We start from the raw sequence: 18,596 nt of genomic DNA, 5'->3' as shown, positions 1-18,596 counted from the left end.
CAAAGGTAAAAACTGAATGTTTTTGTGAAAATTGTGTTGGAAAAATCTGTTTTGTGTTTCATATGTTTCCCTTTTTTGACCTTTTCAAAACAGCAAACACCTACGTGTCTGGCTCATTAGATGAGTGAATGCTTGGTTAGATTTTTAAAGCTTAAATTTATTGAAGGACAGAGATAGAAATTGTTCTTTGTACATCTTCTTTTAAGCCGTGTCACACAGCCACGATGTACATTTGTGCATATTGCACAGATGAAAATTAGTCATACGTGAATACATGAAAAAAGTGAGAAAGGTTCAGTTGTTTAGGTCAAATTTTCACCGATGTATCACGAATGAACCACGTAAAAACCACAGAAGTACAAATAAACCATGTAAAGAACACATAAATCTACATAGACCGTGTGGTATTATTGCGATGTTTATATGCAATTCATTAGTGATTTGTGCATCAATTACATGATTATAACATGACATGTGCGCCGTATACAGGATATGAAAGTTATATGTTGGTGGTACATGAGTGAAAAGTCTGTTGGACATACGTGGAACGATCGTGAAAAGCCACAAATTTGAGTTTGCATCACACAAAAGTCAAGCACGACTGCATGAGATTTACAAAATAAAAGTAAATGTAAGATTTGTTCTGTTTCTGTTCACAAATTAAAACAATACTCTGAAAGATTTGTTGGCTAACTTATATACTTTCTCTTTATTTAGTACACTTGTTTAAGATATTCAGGAATACTAACTTTATCATTTAGCGCGTTCTTGTCTTCCTGACTTAATTCACACATTTCCAATTAGATTTGTTTATTTTAGGAGTTTTGACAAATTCCTTTCTTTTGGAATTAATGCAAAAATGATAATAAGCCTTTTGGATGTTTGCCAGCTGTTATAAAAGAGGACAAGTTAACCCAGTGGCTCACATAGGAGATGCAGACATGCAGAAGCTTGGTGCGTTTCGGGATAATTGGCTGGATTTTTGGCTGAGCACTTGACTGTGTCAGTTGGATTTCAGGGACGAGGGTTCACATACCGGTGAACGGGGATGCGTTTGCACACATGCTGACATGGAACTTCACAGCTCCGCTTTCACATGTCACCGCATTATCTCCTATATGTAGGGAGACAGATCCTCCCCCCTCACTTATGGATGATTCCCAAAAACTGACAAACACCACCAGCTGATGTGCTCAGTGTTTCTGACTGTCCCACAGATGAACTCCTGCTTTAGAGACTCACTGTATACCGAAGGGGGCCCGATCAAATACTCCAATTCCCCACTGTTACCCCCTTCTTCTAATTCACACGCACATGCAGAGGCATAAAAAACAGAGAATGGGATGACAGTTGAATACAAATTTTGGGCCTATTTACATTTCAAGCTGCTCGCCTGTCAGCGCGTCTCTGTTTCAGGGAGAGAGTGGGGAATTGTCAAGAACATGCAGTTCTCGCCCGGCTCTGGCTTTCTATTCCTGACTTTAAATGCACAACATAGAGCGAGGCCACTTCACACTGAGGGCTGGTAATGAACCTTCACTCAGACCTTTCTCCGTTTGCATTTTGTTCACAAATCTCACATATTTCCTGCTCTCTGGAAAAAGAAAAAAAAACAGCATGAGTTCAGACGTAGTGACCGTTTTTTATTTGCTTCTGTTTTTGATCGATGTATGACTTAAGCGTCACGGCAAAGGTCTGCTGAAAGCAGCCAGACACCGTCTAGACTTATTCAGACGTTCTTGTGAGGCATCTTCACCCTGTTGCTGCGTACAACCAACTGAGGGGAGAAGAAAGCAAAGCGGAAGAGAGAGTTTATGGAAAAGATTAAACAGGAGGCGGCCTGAACTCCCTATGCCTAAGCTGATAACAGATGATTACAGGTCATCGGAGAGGGCTGTAGGATAATTAGATCAATTATTATTAAGGAGCTACTAACACATTTTTAATTGCTTGAATGGATCCCACATTGACATATTTTTAAACTGTTCTTTGGTTCTTCTTTGCATCCCTTTTTTGCGAGGGAGGGGGTTGTACTGCCCAATTGTTCGCTTAAAAAAACTGAACTCAGATTTCCCTCTATTAGCTGATAAAGCAGTAAAAATCCAAGTGTGCTCTTCTTTGGATCTTTAACAAGTGATGGGCGATACCACACTTTTAAATAAGGTTTATTGGCAGACAAGATGTCCTGTATCAGATATTAATGGACTTCGCGGAAGCAGCCGTCCCACGCGCAGGCTTCCGCGTCATCCGTTAATTTCTTATAATGGACACCTCGAAGGCCATTATCCTGCTTATACCATGGTCACTTAGAAAATACATAAGTATTTAATCAATTTTTAGTACTTTTTTATTGGTATTTTTTAGTAATAATCACTTTTTCACAAAAACCTGTCCATTTGATACATGGGGTCGCGTGTTGTTATGGTAACGGCTGAGTCGGCAACAACCTCGACTAGGATCGATTCCATACAATACTGATTACTTTTTGCATAAAATATTAAGTACTAATTACTGACAACTACTGGTAATTTCTTCTTGGTCAATTTTGTTCCTCAAGCTTAATATTTGTTATCCTAAAAAGAAATACCATCAAAAATCAGCCTGGTAACAACTTTAATGTGCAAGCTTAAAAGTACAAGACTGTTCTTTCTAAAATTACCTATTCATGGCGTGCTGTGTTGTTGCTAAGGGTTACGTGCACAAATCACGGCTCCTCTGGTCACATGACTGATGGAGCAGTGTAATGTGCTGTTGGCTGGGGGGGTTTTGGCATAAAACACTGGAGTAACTCTCCTAATAACTAAAAAAAAACAGAGGTGCCCAAATCCTCCAACCTGGATTTGGGCATCCCTGGTTTAAACTAGTCTCCCTGGATTAGAGGTGTGGGAGTTCAATAATGTCACTGTCCAATAAACATTTTAAAGACAAACAACTGTGCCAGTTCTCAAACCAGGGTACTTTGCAGCAAAATCGTTAACAGGAAGTACATCACTGATAAAAAGACCATTTGGTTTTTATGGCCAACCTGAAACCATGAGCCATGGTGCTTTGTAGACCATGCACAGAACAGAATGAAAGCCTCCTCATCCTGACAGGCACTGACTGCGATGGACACAAATGGAAAATGGAAAACTAATTAACACTTTTGAGCACAGACCCCAGACCAAACACTAGAGAAAGTGGAGACCCATGGACAGGTGTTCTTAATGATCCATTAGCCTAAATTGGAGGCCCCTGGCTCAAGGGAACATGTAATAGCTCCAAGGACCCCCGAAACACTATGAAAGAAGGCCTCCAAAGTGAAACCCCAAGAATCTAAGAGGATCTACAACCTGTTCCGGTTGGAGTTGTAATTTATTTCCACTCCAGTTTGAGTCATGTCACACATGTTACTTTGTTAAATTGACAGATTCTTTCCTAGTTAGCAAGAAATCACCAAAATAAAGGCACTGAAACGTATCTTTTTTTTAAATAATTACCTCTAGCAGGAAACTATATCATTAGGTATACACCATAAACAGTTGGATAAGGCCAAAGATGCACCACTCAGAAGTGCTCATCAACGATTCAATTGATTCACAAGAGAGAGTTGCTTTGTGAATCACCTTGTGCTCTGAGCTTTCAATCATAGCTGATATGTGCTTCTTCCCTTCATAACAGCTGTGGGGGGTTTTTTTTTAATCAAAATGCTACGGTCTTAGTACAGTATACAAGTGATCCCACTTGCATCCGATTTCTTAAAGACCCACTGATGAAATTTGCTCTTGTGGAGTTTTTCTGTTGATGGAGGAAAAAAGAAAATTAAGCTTTGAATTGCATTTTTGAGTATTTCTTTATTAAAATCATTGTGAATCAGGAGCAGACGAAAACATGCTGTTTGAAAAAGATTATATTTGTCACGTAAAAAATATGCAGGGCAGGCCACAACTAACTGCTCCTGGTATCCCTCTCTCTGCACCACAACACAAGCTTTACTCAATGGTAGTTCAATGTCAGAGTTAAAAGCAGAAGAACAAAAAAGCGGTCCGTTTTTCAAACTAAAAACTTATTTTGTACTGTCAAAATAAAACTTTATCAAATGTTATTTTAATCTAATGGACAAGCCCACGCATTGACAGACGTTAACACTACGGATAACACCACCAAGTTTACTTTTGGAAGTACAAAAACGTTACATCATTTATGACACAAAACATGCTTTTTACAAAGACTGTAAGGAAGGATACGGCGTGGGGCCTGATTGCTTAAGTTGTGGATGAGCGAGGAGTGTGAGACGATCTATTTGACACGGGTGGCAGGACAAACCACTCTTTCGGGAGCCAGGGGTAAGGATGGACCAGAGACGCAACAGAGACAATTCAAACTAACTGACACACTGGAGATGCACCGCAGACGGACCAGTGTAAATCCAGGGTAAAACATCTGCTTGTAGACAACTAGATTCAAGTACGTCTTCATTTTCCTCCTCCGAGGTGACATCTGACTTGAAACTGTACGACTGGATAGCTCAGATAGCTGGATAGCTTTCCATTATTGTTGCACCAGTAACGTTAGGCTGAGGTTCTTAAGGGCTGTAAGCTAGAAGGAGAGAGTGCAAACAAAGGGATGATGGGAGATGAAGGGAGGCTTACTCCGCACCAAAAGTCCCGCCCACAATTCAGAGGTAAATTTCTAATGAACTCCTGCCCCTTTCTGCAGAAACTGTGTCCTAGAAAACGACAGGTTTTGATTTTAGCTAAAAACGTAATTATCATAATTAAAAGATCACTGGGAACAGATCTGTAGGTTTTTGTGCAGTACATTTTACAGCTTTTTCAAAATTACCAAATCAAACGACTCCTTTTAGTGCAGCTGTTTTTTCTCTAACATTTAAAGTGGTGTTTTGTTTAATTGCTACAGTGGTCCCCCTCAGACATGATAGTTGAGAGCTGATTTGCCAGAAGCAAACAGAACAACTGCTATTGTGCTGATATTTAATTCCTCTGCCATACTTCCAGTTTGTTTGGATCGAGCAATATTTCCCACACACGCTTTACATAAATCACAGAGTTCAGAATCGAGTTAAGCTGTGCAGCCTCGTCTCCCATCTATCTTTCTCAAGCTCCCAGTATTTCTTGCTCCACTTATCCACAATGTTGCCTGCAGCCACTCATCTGAGAACAGAGCCAAGAAAATGAGGGAATCAACTCCAAAGTGGAGGAGGGCGATGTGTAAGAACAATCATTGTGCCAGAAGGCGCGATAAGCCTTTAAAAAGGTGGTGCATTTAGGGAACTTCTTAACTGTGTTGCTTTTCTCGGAGCATCAGTGGGTTGTTTGCAGACAGCCAGACAATGAGTTCACCAGCGGAGGGTGTCACATCCAGGTCAAGAGACATTTTAATCAGGCGTGCACACGCAGAGGTACTGAGCTAAACACTTGGGCAGCAGGCAACCAACCCGGCTGGCTGACTGGAATTGGAAATGGGCTCCACAACACAGAGCTTTTATTTGTGAAGCTGCACTGCCCCCTATAGGTCTACATGGGGACGACGTAATTGAGCTTTCTCTGCAACCTTCAACACTTTAGGAGCCATTCGGGTCAATTTGTCACTGATAACAACGCGGCAGGAGCCACAAAGTCTGATTTCAACCTTTAAAAAAGATAAGACACTGATTTGACTTCATGGTATTGTTATCATTTTGATAAATATAAATGTACTGTAATTGTTTTTTCCTAAATAAAACATAAGCAAAAAGAGAAAATGGCCTTTTTTCCAAATAATAAAATAGTTTTAAATGTTATATCTAACTAAAAGACACCTTGTGATAAAAAGGATCAACTCAATGCCGCATGTGTAGTACGAGGCAAGGGAATGGCACCAGTGGTTTTAAAAAAAAAGTGCATTTTCCAGTTTGTGGTGCATCTCTGCCAGAAATACATAAAGCTAAGTAAAAAAAATCGTGTAAGTGACCTTTAACATATGTTTTGAACCATAGGCCACACTTACAGTCCTTGAATGTGTCCAAAAAAATAGAAAATCTGCCTTAAAATCCAGTGCGTCTTAGTTCTGGTTGCAGTTTACTGACCTCCAATTGATTTTCTGTGTTGATCAACAATCTGTCGAATCAGTTTTAGTTCGACTTGTGATCCGCACTGTACTTCACTCGTTTGTCAATGGGTTGAATAAAGTTGGAGTTTGTTTTTTTTAACTTTATTTATTATCTACTATTTACTTTACAATTACTTTTTCATTAAAATGTCAACAACAAAAACAACATAATATTAATATTAGTTGTTAGAAATAATAATACAAATGCATCCAAAAGTTTTGTTATTTTAATTCAGCTCTACTCTGAATGACGACAGAAAATTGAATTAATCACTGAATTTTTTATTTTTTTCAGTTACATTGACATTTCTTTCCCTTTTTTCCTTATGATTCGATTTCTTCTGTACAGTAACAAGATTGATGGTGTTTTCAGAGCAATAACAGAACTTAAAAGATTGTTTTATACTAACAAAAACTCTGATAAAATAGATTTATTTTTTAAATTTGACAAAAGGTAGTGTCTTTTTCCAAGATCCAGATGTCTTCATTTAAAAAATAAGAGTAACTACAAGACAAAGAAAACTTATATTCAAAAAAAATCATTCTTAGTTGTTTCACATACTTTATTATGAGTTTGCCTAACTTTTTATTGTCAAATTCTTCTGTTGATCCAGGACCGGGTTGTGGGGGCAGCAGTCTGAGCAAAGATACCCAGACTTCCCTCCCCGTCCACTTCCAGCTCCCCTGGGGGGCCCCCGAGGCGTTCCCAGGCCAGCCCGTGACAGGCACCAGAAACTTTGCAACCGCAGCTCTAAACAGCAACAGAGACATTCGAGTTGGAGAACATGGTCCACTCAGACTCACTCAATGTCCCAGCAAACCCCTCACTTGTTTGGATCTTTGAAGTCTCTCCCCTGTGGGCACTGAATTCAATTTCTTCATTTTAGATATTTAAATACAACTTTTTTCCTTGATGCTCTTTGAAAACAAGATGGTAAAAATAGTTTTTATATCATGTTAATTATAGCTAGATGGGTAGATATATGGATGGTAAAAAGTGCATCACATAGTCATTTAAAAACAAGGAATTACAACTAATAACAACTGAACTCTGAAGCAGCAAAATTCAGGAAAGTTAAGATTTTCATGTGAGGTAGATACAAACAAAAAAGTTCAAAATATTCTGTTTATCAAATTACATCTTTAAAATCCCTCTGTAAAAGAAAGCAGCTCACTGAAAAACATTGAACTAAAGTGGACTTCAGTGCAAAATGTTGTTTCTGGGACACTTTCAATCCCAGCACGTTTCTGGTTAAATGTAATGTGTTACTTCTGAAGCATAATTTTGGCTATATATAAGATTTTCGGTTTGGGTGCTTTTGCACCAGTTTTCCATATTCATTTTTGAATCCGAAAATTCTGTTAGACTTTAATTTATTTGATTTAGCTTTTACACTGAAATCAGACTAAACCGTAGTTTCAGGAGTGACTTGTTTGGAGGCAGTAATGCCTAATAGAAGCTCCGGGAAGAAAATGCAATAAGAGAAAAACAGCCAGTCCTCTGATTGGAATTTTCTTGATTTCTCTGATCTCCTTTAAAATATTTTCTACCTAAAACGCAATGCTCAGATCATTTCGACTTTCTGATCCGCTAAAATTTGAATTTTTAATCACACTGCTGGACCAAACCAGAGTTCATTTGCAAGTGACCTGGTACTTTTCAGGTGGACCAGAGTTCATTTGTTTGGTGAGCTTTTACACAGACACTAATGCTGCACTCACACCGGACGCAATTTGCGCATCAAATTCACATCTGCCACCTCTCTTTTGATGAGCATCAAATTTACTGCTCGACGCCTGTCCTTGACGCCTTGACGCCCCGGCAGCAGAGTAACAGCCATCATTTTTCTGGACTGCATTTGCTGCCACGTCATTGAAAACATTGATGATTTTGAGCGAATTGCTTGGGTTTATGTTTTGAAGAGCCCTACAGAGGTGCCGTAAAGCATGTCACAGTGTCTTGGTTGAATTTCACCATTTACCGCAGGAACTGTGCTAGGATGTGACGTTTTAAATGTTATATCTGTCTGTCCGTGGCCCAGTTTGAGGAATTTCTGTCCTACATTAAACGAAGAAAAACAAAAATAAAACTGGCCTGGCGACCTGGACCCATGGAGCTGGAGCGATTGCGCCTGCTACTCGTGGCAGCTCTCCATCTGCCGGGTTGTCAACCATCTGTGGGCCAGCATCGCGAGAACCGTAGGACCCTGGGCGGCAGCGTTCGCTACGCTCTCTACCGGGCGGCTGGCTAGCGTTGCAGGCTCAAATGCTCCAGCTCCGAGGGCTCTGTGACAAGCTGGCGACATTTCCAGGGTGTATCCCGCCTTCACCAAACAGTAACCAGGACAGTCTCCAGCAACCCAGCAGCCCCAGTGGGTTAGGGAAATGGATGGAAGATCAGAACAAAAATCCTCCCATCGAGCGGCCATATTGAAAATTGTTTTTCAACCCGTTAAACAAGTCACTGAAAACGTCACGGGCCTAAAGCTGAGTCCCTGATTGGTTGACATGGCTCGCTGCATCTGCCGCTCAAATTGCGACGTGCCCAACACCCAAATCCCGGCGCAGGGCCTCAGATCATGTCTGTACATTGACTTAACATTGAAACTTGTGACACCTCTGATGTGCGAAACGCGTCCGGTGTGAATGCAGCATCACAAAGTGGAATCTATGAGGTAAACATTTCTAGAGCAGACCAAACAATTCAGTGTGAAAGCACTTCGGTTTTAGTCCCAATTAGGTTTTACCAATATAAACATTGAGTATCTGCACAGTTTAATTTTAGAAAAATCATATGTGTGGATTCATTAACCATCCTGACAACAATCAGTAATATCTCAACAGGTTAAAAACTTTTTTTTTTAAAGTTTGCTTTTGTTTCGCAGCAGAGACCTTCTCCTCTATGAAATCCTGTTTAATTTGCTGCAATTCAGTCTGTGAGCCTTGAGGTGTCAGTGATGCGCAGATGGAATTTTAGTTTGATGATTCTGGGCCGTGAATCGACATTCAGCTCTCTGAGTTTAAACAGGACCAGTTTGGAAACAGGAAATATCAACGACATCTTTCAAAACCCTAGAGTCGTTTGTCAGATTTATGACAGTCGACTGATGCTTGAGGCTCCAAATCTCAGACTGTGGAACCATCCAGAACTGACTGACACGGCAGAGGAGAGAGGCTGTAGTCACTCTCCCGGTTACCATGGGAACCTACCTGCTCCTTACTCGAGCATCATCGTAGACAGAAATCTGTCTGATGTGGAGGAAAGCCGTGCATTTTCACACACAACTGATCAAAATTCAACAAGCTTTGCCTAAAAAATACAACTTTGCTTTATCCAGCAGCACAAAAACACACAACTGTGCTCTGTTGTTTTATTATTTTTATTTTACAAAAAAAAGCTCTTGGCACTGCATCCAATTTAACAGAAGCTCCTCGAACTCACCTCATGTGTAGGTGGATTTGAAATTCAATAAAACTGGAGGGGAAAAAACACAATTCTACAGTTTTAAAAACACCACCTTAAATCTCAACGTTTGGGGACAATTTTCATATTTAATTGCAATAATTACAGAATATTTATACTTTTTTGCTTGACATTCTGCGTCATGTCAGCTCTAACTTTAATCCAACTGCCAAATTTTTACTGTCACTCAAATACAGAAATCAAAAATAAAACACTTACAGTAAAGAATTTGACACAGAGGACGTTGAGGAGGAAATGTGACGTTTTTTTCTTCTGCCATAACCCGACTTTAAAATTGAAACTGTGATTTCCCTTACAGTAACTAAAAAGATGCTGTAAAACTCCACAAAACCAGACTAAAAGTAGCAATTAGAAAAAGCTTATTAAAGTCATGATTGCACATTTGTTTATTTATTAAAGACCCACTCCTATCATATTTTGATCTATTCCCAGTGGGCTTTTATTTATGATTAGGCCGTTTTTACCCAAAATCAAACAACCAGTGCTTTTTCTGGGACATAGTTTCTGCAGAGCTGCAGGAGTTCATTAGAAATTTGCCTCTGAGTTGTTGACAGGACTGTTGGCACAGAGTGAGCCTGCTCCCCTTCCCATCATCCTTTAGTTTACATGCTCTCCCGCTAGCTTACAGACCCTCACACCCCCCCCAACCTAGCATTAATGGAGCAACAAGAATGGTGAGCAATATCAACGCTATCCAGCTGTAATGTTTTGAGCCAGATGCCAGCTCAGACGTAGAGAACAAAGACGTACATGGATCTAGTCGTTTTGTTTATTAAAAATGTGTCATTAGCAATTTTATTGATGCTCCATTAAAAAAAGGGTTCCTCTCAATGATTGTTAAATGTGTTTATAATTTAAAAAAAACTTTTGAAGCATCTCCAACAGTGGTCATGAGGATGTACTGTGTGTGTGTGTCAATGGTCAGGACTGGAGACCAATCAATTAATTATCAATTACAACCAGTTGATCAGTTTACTTGTACCTGACTGTGTACTTTGCCTCTGGCTCATCTGTACTCCTGCTCTGTGAATAACAGCCACAGCAATTGACCAATAAAATGAATGAGATTACATGCAGAACTCCGATAACCTCTGCTTGGAGGAACTGCTGGCTGTAAATTTAAACCTGAAACAGCTTGTCTGCGCCTCTTCCCTGACATCCTTAACCCTTGTGCTATCCTAGGCACTTTAATATTGGGAGTTGGGTCATCTAGACCCACTAGACAGTGCTCTGAACCTTTTTTCTTCAATGATTTGTGATCTTCACTGGTGTCCATGGATTACATAAAATCTTTCCACCTTTATCCTCCTTTGTCATGGTAGGGAGAACACGTCAATGTAAGGGTGGGGTCATCTAAGATAGCACAAGGGTTAATGCCTCACTGAACCTGAAAGCTGGTGTCACACTCTTCAAAGCCAGGACAAAAATACTGATCCCTGAGATTTCCTTCACCTCCAGTCTCAGCAACCACCACTACCTTTAGGGCAATATTCATTTTCTGAACACTTTCCAAAACTGTTGATTCTAAATTGAAAAAAAGCATCTGTTGTTCCACTTAAAGGTGCATGTTTGATCAATTCAGAAGGTCAAATTTGAGATGAGATATTATTAAATTGCAATTTTTTCCTGTATGAGCACCAATCGACTTAAACATTTTGCAAACAGCTGTTTCTTCAGTCTGTATTTCTTAACCACTAATCAAACATTTCTGGGCCATATGGACCAGGACTTCTGGTAAATCTCCTGATAAAATTATACCAATTAACTTCTAACACTACCAGCCAAACAGTTAAACTTGACATCAGTGTGCCAAACACTGACTGTATGAGAATGATCAAGATCAAGTGAGAGTGATGTCACTCATGGAAGCTCATAAAAAAGTCGATTCAGTCACCATTTTTTTCCGATACGGACTCCGACATGTTGGAGTCAGACAACGTCGGTAGGCAGTGATTGGACCTAGTCTGTTTTAGTGAACATCTCTATAGCAATCTCTCTCGCCAAACAGGAGTGAGCTTGTTGGAAGTCCTCACCCCTTCCATTGAAAACGGGCTTGGGGAGAATCCATCATATGTTTCAAACGTTGGGCCAACAGGCACCACCTGGTTTTATTGAGACGTCTGATTGGTTTGTTTATGACTTAAATAACCTTCACTCAATAAAAATATCATAAAAAAAGAGGATTAGCGAGAACACGTCAAAAAAAGGTAGCAGAGCAAAAGTGGTTATTCTGACAAATAGAATGACTGAGTAATAGCTGTTTATTTCTCAATGGAAGTTTGTGGGATTTTGGCTTCTGGGAACCAGCGGGTACTTTCCTATTAACACCAGGGAGGAGGAGTCACTCAATCCAGTTTTTTACGCAGTACTAAAGGGGTTTTTACTGCTTCTCAACAACCCACTTACTCACACAAATGCACACACTTTCGTACTTCACAGAAATTTCCCAGAGGCAGCAGAGGATTCAGTGCTTTGCCCAGGGGCACCACGGCATGTGACTGGGTTAGCCAGAAATTGAACCAACCCTTAAGTTGGGAGATGATTGCTCGACCTCCAGGCTTCAGCTGATAGAAGTTTTTTATTTTTGTTGCAAACAACCCAGTAAAGACCACTTCATCTACTGGGTAATTCAACAAGGATCTCTGCAAAAGGCGCCATCTAGAGTCTTAATCTCATATAACACCAAAACACCAGTGGAAGGCCATTACAAATGAATGGATCAAAAATATGTATTTCACAGTTTTATTGTTTTTATTTCATTTAAAGATATTGAATGTGTTGTTTTTACAATGCTAAAGGAAGCTTGTGTTTATGATTTCTTAATTTTTGATTAATACTGACTGAAAATACCCATAAAAAATAGTGTGTTGATCTTAAAGTAAATACCATGTCACGGTGCCTGTGTCAGCCACCTCCCCCTCCCAGCTCACCTGCTCCTGCTCTGCTGATTGGAACCAGCTGTCCTGCATCTCCTCATCTCCTGCCTGCCTTCATAAGGGTTCTTCTCTTCAGTATCCAGCGCCAGTTTGTTATACTCACTCCGGTCCACTTACCATTGGTCACGCTGTTTCCTTCATCCAGAGCTTCTCTTCACCCTGGTCTCGCTGTCCTCAGCGCTCACGTCCTTCCTCAAGTTGGTTTCGCCGTCCTCGGCGCCCACGCCTTCCTCAAGTTGGTTTTGCCGTCCTCGACGTCCACGTCGCTGGATCCACGGATCACCTCGCTCGTGGGAAATACTCCACCAGTTCTCGTCGTCCACATCTCCGGTGACGTCAGACCTTCACCCGAGGATTACTCCACGCACCTTGAAACTGTTTATTCTCCTCTAAGAAAATAAACCACCTTCAAGCTAATCCTGTCCGAGAGTTACTTCCGGGTTACAGCTTCTGGGTCTGCCGCGTCCACGACGCCATGACATACCAAAAGTATAAAGCAAGAAAGTTTGAACATTTGAAACCAGATAATCTGGTCTATGATGGGATACTAAATAGACATGACTGCAAAACCTCCAACTAGAGCATGTCACGTAAGGTAACGGGAAAAAAAAAGCTTTGGTGATTAAAGAAAAGAATATTTTCATCTGATTCCACCTTTTTTATGGTAAAATAACAGCCTTTCAGCTTTAAATCAACACTAATTGCAAATAAATGTCATGTAATTTGATGAGACGTAAACATAGATGAGCTGGCAAACAAAGCTATTTAGTCCACATCCAGCTGCCAAATGCATAGTTTTTGCAGGGATTTACGTAGCTGTCAACAAATAAGCACAGACGTTGTAATTGTCATCGCAGGAAATGTTGTCTGCTGTTCTGCTGCTACATTTTCACAACTGCCACACTCCTTTGTGCATCTTTCAGTATGGACACACAAAGTGCCCAATATCACACAACAAAGGCAGGAAAACAAATGAATGAATAAAGCATCAAATTCATCATCAGATGATTCATCGTCAGAATCATCAGATCTGCTGAGAGGATTGTTGGTTCCAGCCTTCCCTCCTTCCAGGACCTGTACTGGTCCAAGGTCAGGAAGCGGGCTGGTGAAAACACGAAAGACCCCTCTCATCCCGGACGCTACCTTTTGAGCCTCCTCCAGTCAGGGCGGCATTTCAGAACAATGTGCGCCAAAATCACTCGCCACAAAGTCAGCTTCTTCCCGCGAGTAGTCACTCTGATGAACTCTTGACCAGTCAGAGTATGGGACAGAAACAAGAGAACTGTCACTGTCATGGTGCCTCTGTCAGCTCCTCCCCCTCCCCTCTCTACTCTGCTCCTGAGGACTCCTACCTGTTTCCACTCTACTCATCAACCTGCAGCCTTCTTAAGGAGATCCTGATCCAGCATTCATCGCCAGTTTGTTCATGGTGCCTAGTCTGGTCTTTTATGTTTGCTCTCTAATCTCTTGCCTCGAGTTAATCTCTGTCTATGCCTTGCTTCCAGGAAACAAACCCTCTACAAGTGTAAACCTGGGAACCACCTCTAGAGCCTTCGGACCTCCTCGTTCAAGCCACGATCATGTTCTTGCATACCTCCTGCACAGCCCTGCAGTTAGATCTCCAACCACGCCACGACTTCAAGCCAGAATTCCAGTTCCAAGTCCTGTAAAAGAATAAATCACTTAAACTTACCGTACACTCTCCTGTCTTCCTTCCGGGTTCCAGCGCCTGGGTCTGTCTCGGTTCTTGCAAGTCATGACAGACCGACTGGCCTAACTCCTGATCCACCTGACCTGGAAGGACTCCGTCTCACCATCTCGCAACAAGGTATCCTTCTTAACCGTCAAGCTGACGCTCTAACTCAAATGGCTTCTGCTCAACAGGACCTTTTCCGCCGCCTTGATAATATAACGCAAACTTTAATGGAATTAACCGGACAAGTTCCCTACTCCTCAGCTGCTGAATCTCATCCTCCTCCCGGAAATATCCCGGCTACCACCTCAGTCACGTCACCAGAAAACTTCGCCTCCAGCCAAAACCTTTCTACGGAGATGTTGTAGCCTGTGGAGGGTTACTAATCTTCCAGCAGGCACCTAGGTATTATCAAACAGACCACAGTATGATTACTCTCATAATAAATGCACTATGAAATAAAGCTCTCCAATGGGCTCAAACTTTTCTGGATGCCCATCCAATCGCTCATCTATCATTTGAACGTTTCATAGAAGAATTCTGCTTGGTCTTCGACCAGCCACGAAACCAGGAAGAAGCCATACGGCGATTGCTTAGCCTCAAGCAACGCAATCGTCCGGTTAGTGACCACGTGATCGATTTCTGTATACTAGCTGTGGAGGCGGGTTGGCCAAAACCTGTGCTCAAAGGAAATTTTTATCAATCCCCCAATGACAAAATCAAAGATCACTTGTGTTCCCGGCCAGAAGCTAATCACTTTAAAGACCTGGTTACTGCAGCTTTACGATCTGATGTCCGACTACGAGAACGCCAAGCCAAACGAGACCACCAGAACCTTGAGCAATCATTCACCTCTACGAACCACTCTCACTTGCCTAACCACTCTTCCCCGTCAGGTCTCGAAGCTGCATAGGTTCCCGGAGGAACCTATGCAGGTTGGACACTCCAAGCTGACTGCAGATGAAAGCCAAAGACGTCAGGAAGAAGGTTTGTGTTTCTACTGTGGAAATCAAGTCCACTTAGTGAATTAGTGTGAGCTTCGTTTAAATTCCAGAGCCCCTTGTTAGTTAATGAACTACGGGGGGAAAATCATGCCCGTTCTGATAAGAATCATTTTTTCCTCGTCCCAGTCAAGATTTGTCACGACTCCAAGATTCATGAATTTAGAGCCATCATTGACTCTGGCGCCGGCAAAGTTTAATAGACCTACACTATCTTAATATCTTAATAGACTATCTCTGCCCATCGAACCTCTTAGTTCCACATTAAAGCTTCCGGGCTAGGTGGACAACATTTGTTAAGAATCACGCACCAAACCAAACCCATCCTATTTATTACATCCGGTAATCACAGAGAATATTTACAATTTCTTGTCACCCAAACTCCCCAGAAACCCACTGGTTTTTCCTGGTTAAAACGTCATAACCCTCAGATTAACTGGTCCAGTAATCATATCTCCAACTGGAGTACCTTCTGTTTAGCTAACTGCCTTTATTCCGCTATTCCCTCCAAGTCCCATCAGCTACCATCACTAACGTGAATGAAACCGCTGATCTGTCTAAAGTACCCACGTGTTATCATGATCTGAAAATGTTTTTTTGCAATGCCAAGGCTAGCGCTCTGCCATCCCACAGGCCTTATAACTGCGCAATCAATCTTCTCACCGGCGTCACCTTGCCTAAAGGCAACTTATAAAACCTTTCTGGCCCCGAAAAAACGGCCATGGAAGATTACATTCATGAAGCTCTCTTGTTGGGTCACATCCGCCCCTCCTCTTCTCCTGTTGGTGCTGGGTTCTTTTTTGTGGAGAAAAAAGATAAAACTTTACGACCCTGTATTGATTACCGAGAATTAAACCAGATCACCGTCAAAGATAAATACGCTCTACCCCTCATCAATTCCGTTTTTGACTCCGTCCAGGAAGCACGCATCTTTTCAAAATTAGATCTCTGTAATGCTTATCATTTGGTCCGTATCCGTGAGGGTGACGAATGGAAAACTGCATTCAACACCCCGCTAGGTCATTACGAATACCTTGTCATGCCCTTCGGCCTCACTAACGCTCCAGCTGTTTTTCAGAGATTTGTCAATGATGTACTACGCGATTTCCTCAATTGTTTCGTTTTCGTCTACCTTGACGACATACTGATTTACTCAAACGATCTTGCCCAGGTGAGACAGGCAGCATTCGTCCTGATCCGACTAAGATTGAAGTTGTCTCTAACTGGGAAGTACCCGACTCTTGTAAGAAGCTTCAACAATTCCTGGGGTTTGCTAATTTTGATCAGCGATTCATTCGCAACTACGGTGCCATTGCCATTCCTCTCACTCAACTCACCTCCATCACCAAACCGTATATTTGGAACGCTAACGCAGCTTTCAAGAAACTTAAAGAACTGTTTGTGTCGGCCCCCATACTCATCCAACCGGACATACAGAGACAGTTCATTGTGGAAGTCGATGCTTCCGATTCAGGTGTTGGTGCCGTTCTTTCGCAAAGAGATGAACTATCCGGAAAACTAAAACCCTGTGCTTATATCTCTCAAAAACTCTCACCCGCTGAGCAGAATTATGATTTTGGCAATAGGGATCTCTTAGCGATCAAACTCGCTTTAGAAGAGTGCCGTCATTGGCTGGAGGGGGCTCAACTTCCTTTCATCGTATGGACGGACCATAGAAATCTGGCTTACCCACGTTCGGCCAAACACCTCAACTCTCGCCATGCTCATTGGTGCTTGTTTTTTGATCACTTCGATTTCACCATTACCTACCGTCCCGTCAGTCGCATTACCAAACCAAATGCGCTCTCCAGGAAATACAATCTCTCTGACTCTGCCGAATTCCCGTTTCTCGCTCAGCAACTCACCTGCAGTCACCAGCCATCATCCTCTTTAACGGATCCAAGTCTTGTAAAAGAATAAATCACCTTAACTTATCGTACACTCTCCTGTCTTCCTTACGGTTTCCAGCATCTGGGTCTGTTTCGGTTCTTGCAAATCATGACAGTCACACTGGAACCACTGTTGTATTTTTATTTAATTTGACTATCTTTATTTTTCTTCATGTTTTTACTATTCTCACTTTTTTTTTTTTAATTCTATACTTAGCTTGGTTTGCATGAGAGCATAAGACACTAAAGCTATATTCCTTGTATATGCACTGTACTTGACCAATAAAGCGGATTCTGAAATTTCTACTACCTAAGAGGGATGAAACAGACTAACCTAAACCTTACCCCTAACGTTAAATCCTCCTTTTCAAGATTAGGATTATTTTATCTTCAGTTCTGATCTAGTTTCCAGTCTGTGAGGGACTTTAACACCATCGTGGGAACAGTGTGAATAAGTAAAATAAGAGAAAGAGGACGGAAAAAAGAGGTGCTCATGAGGATGCCTGTATGCAATCCCATCGGGAAAATCCCCCAAAGTGAGATACGACCATTGAATGTATTTGAGAACTGGACTCATGGCATTCCAAACAGGAAGTACCCGCTGGTTCCAAGAAGCCAAAATTACGTAGACTTCTCTATTTGTCAGAATAACCATTCTTGCTTTACTACCTTTATTTAACACATTCTTCATAATCAATTGAAAAACACTAATGGACTCTTCACACAGTCTACAGAATTTTGGGAGGTTAAAAAAAATGAAAAATCTGTACGACACGCCTTACATCTGACCTACTTCACCCTTAATTACCCTTACATGTTGGATAAGTCTTCACTACGACCTGCCTGTAGAGGAAATGTGCATGAAACTTTTCTTTCCATGGTTTCTCCAGTTTACAATCTTGAAATCAGTGTGTGCCCGCCCACATAAAATATACCAATCGTTTTACCCGAAAACAGCTCATATCCACCCGTAAAGGCAGCTGTGACTAAGGCTGTGAGTGTACTTTTTCGCTTTTTCCAAATCGAATCAGTTTGTGCATAGCGTGTTGGTTGAGCTTAAACTTTTAAAGACAATTATGTGGTTCCCCTTAATGTGCTTAAATTTTTCGTTGTAATGCTATGTTGACAAAGCTAACAACAAATTAACAAAAAAAGTAATTGTGGTAGAATGTTCTAATGATGCCCTGTTTGTATTATATTTGTGTGAAAAACAACAGTGGGCTGAACATGATGAGACTAAAATGTGAATGTATTAGCCAATAACTCTTGCTTACGTTTTTGTTTGTACACATATTTAATTTAGGCTCGATTACTTTGCCAGAAATACCAGTATTCTGGAAAACTTTACCTGCGCTGTTCAGTACCAGAGTCACACTGGTTGAATTTTTGGCTAAAGATGTCCTGGATCAATCAAAATGAACCAATATCGTTTATGAATCGTCTCGTCAACAACAGATTATGATATGAATCAAATCTTTGGTGAAATGAATCGTTACACCCCTA

Source organism: Oryzias latipes, chromosome 5, assembly GCF_053564925.1.
Source record: "Oryzias latipes strain Hd-rR chromosome 5, Olatipes_Hd-rR_3.1".
Classification (NCBI taxonomy): Eukaryota; Metazoa; Chordata; class Actinopteri; order Beloniformes; family Adrianichthyidae; genus Oryzias; species Oryzias latipes.
Note: the sequence above shows the minus strand (reverse complement) of the source record.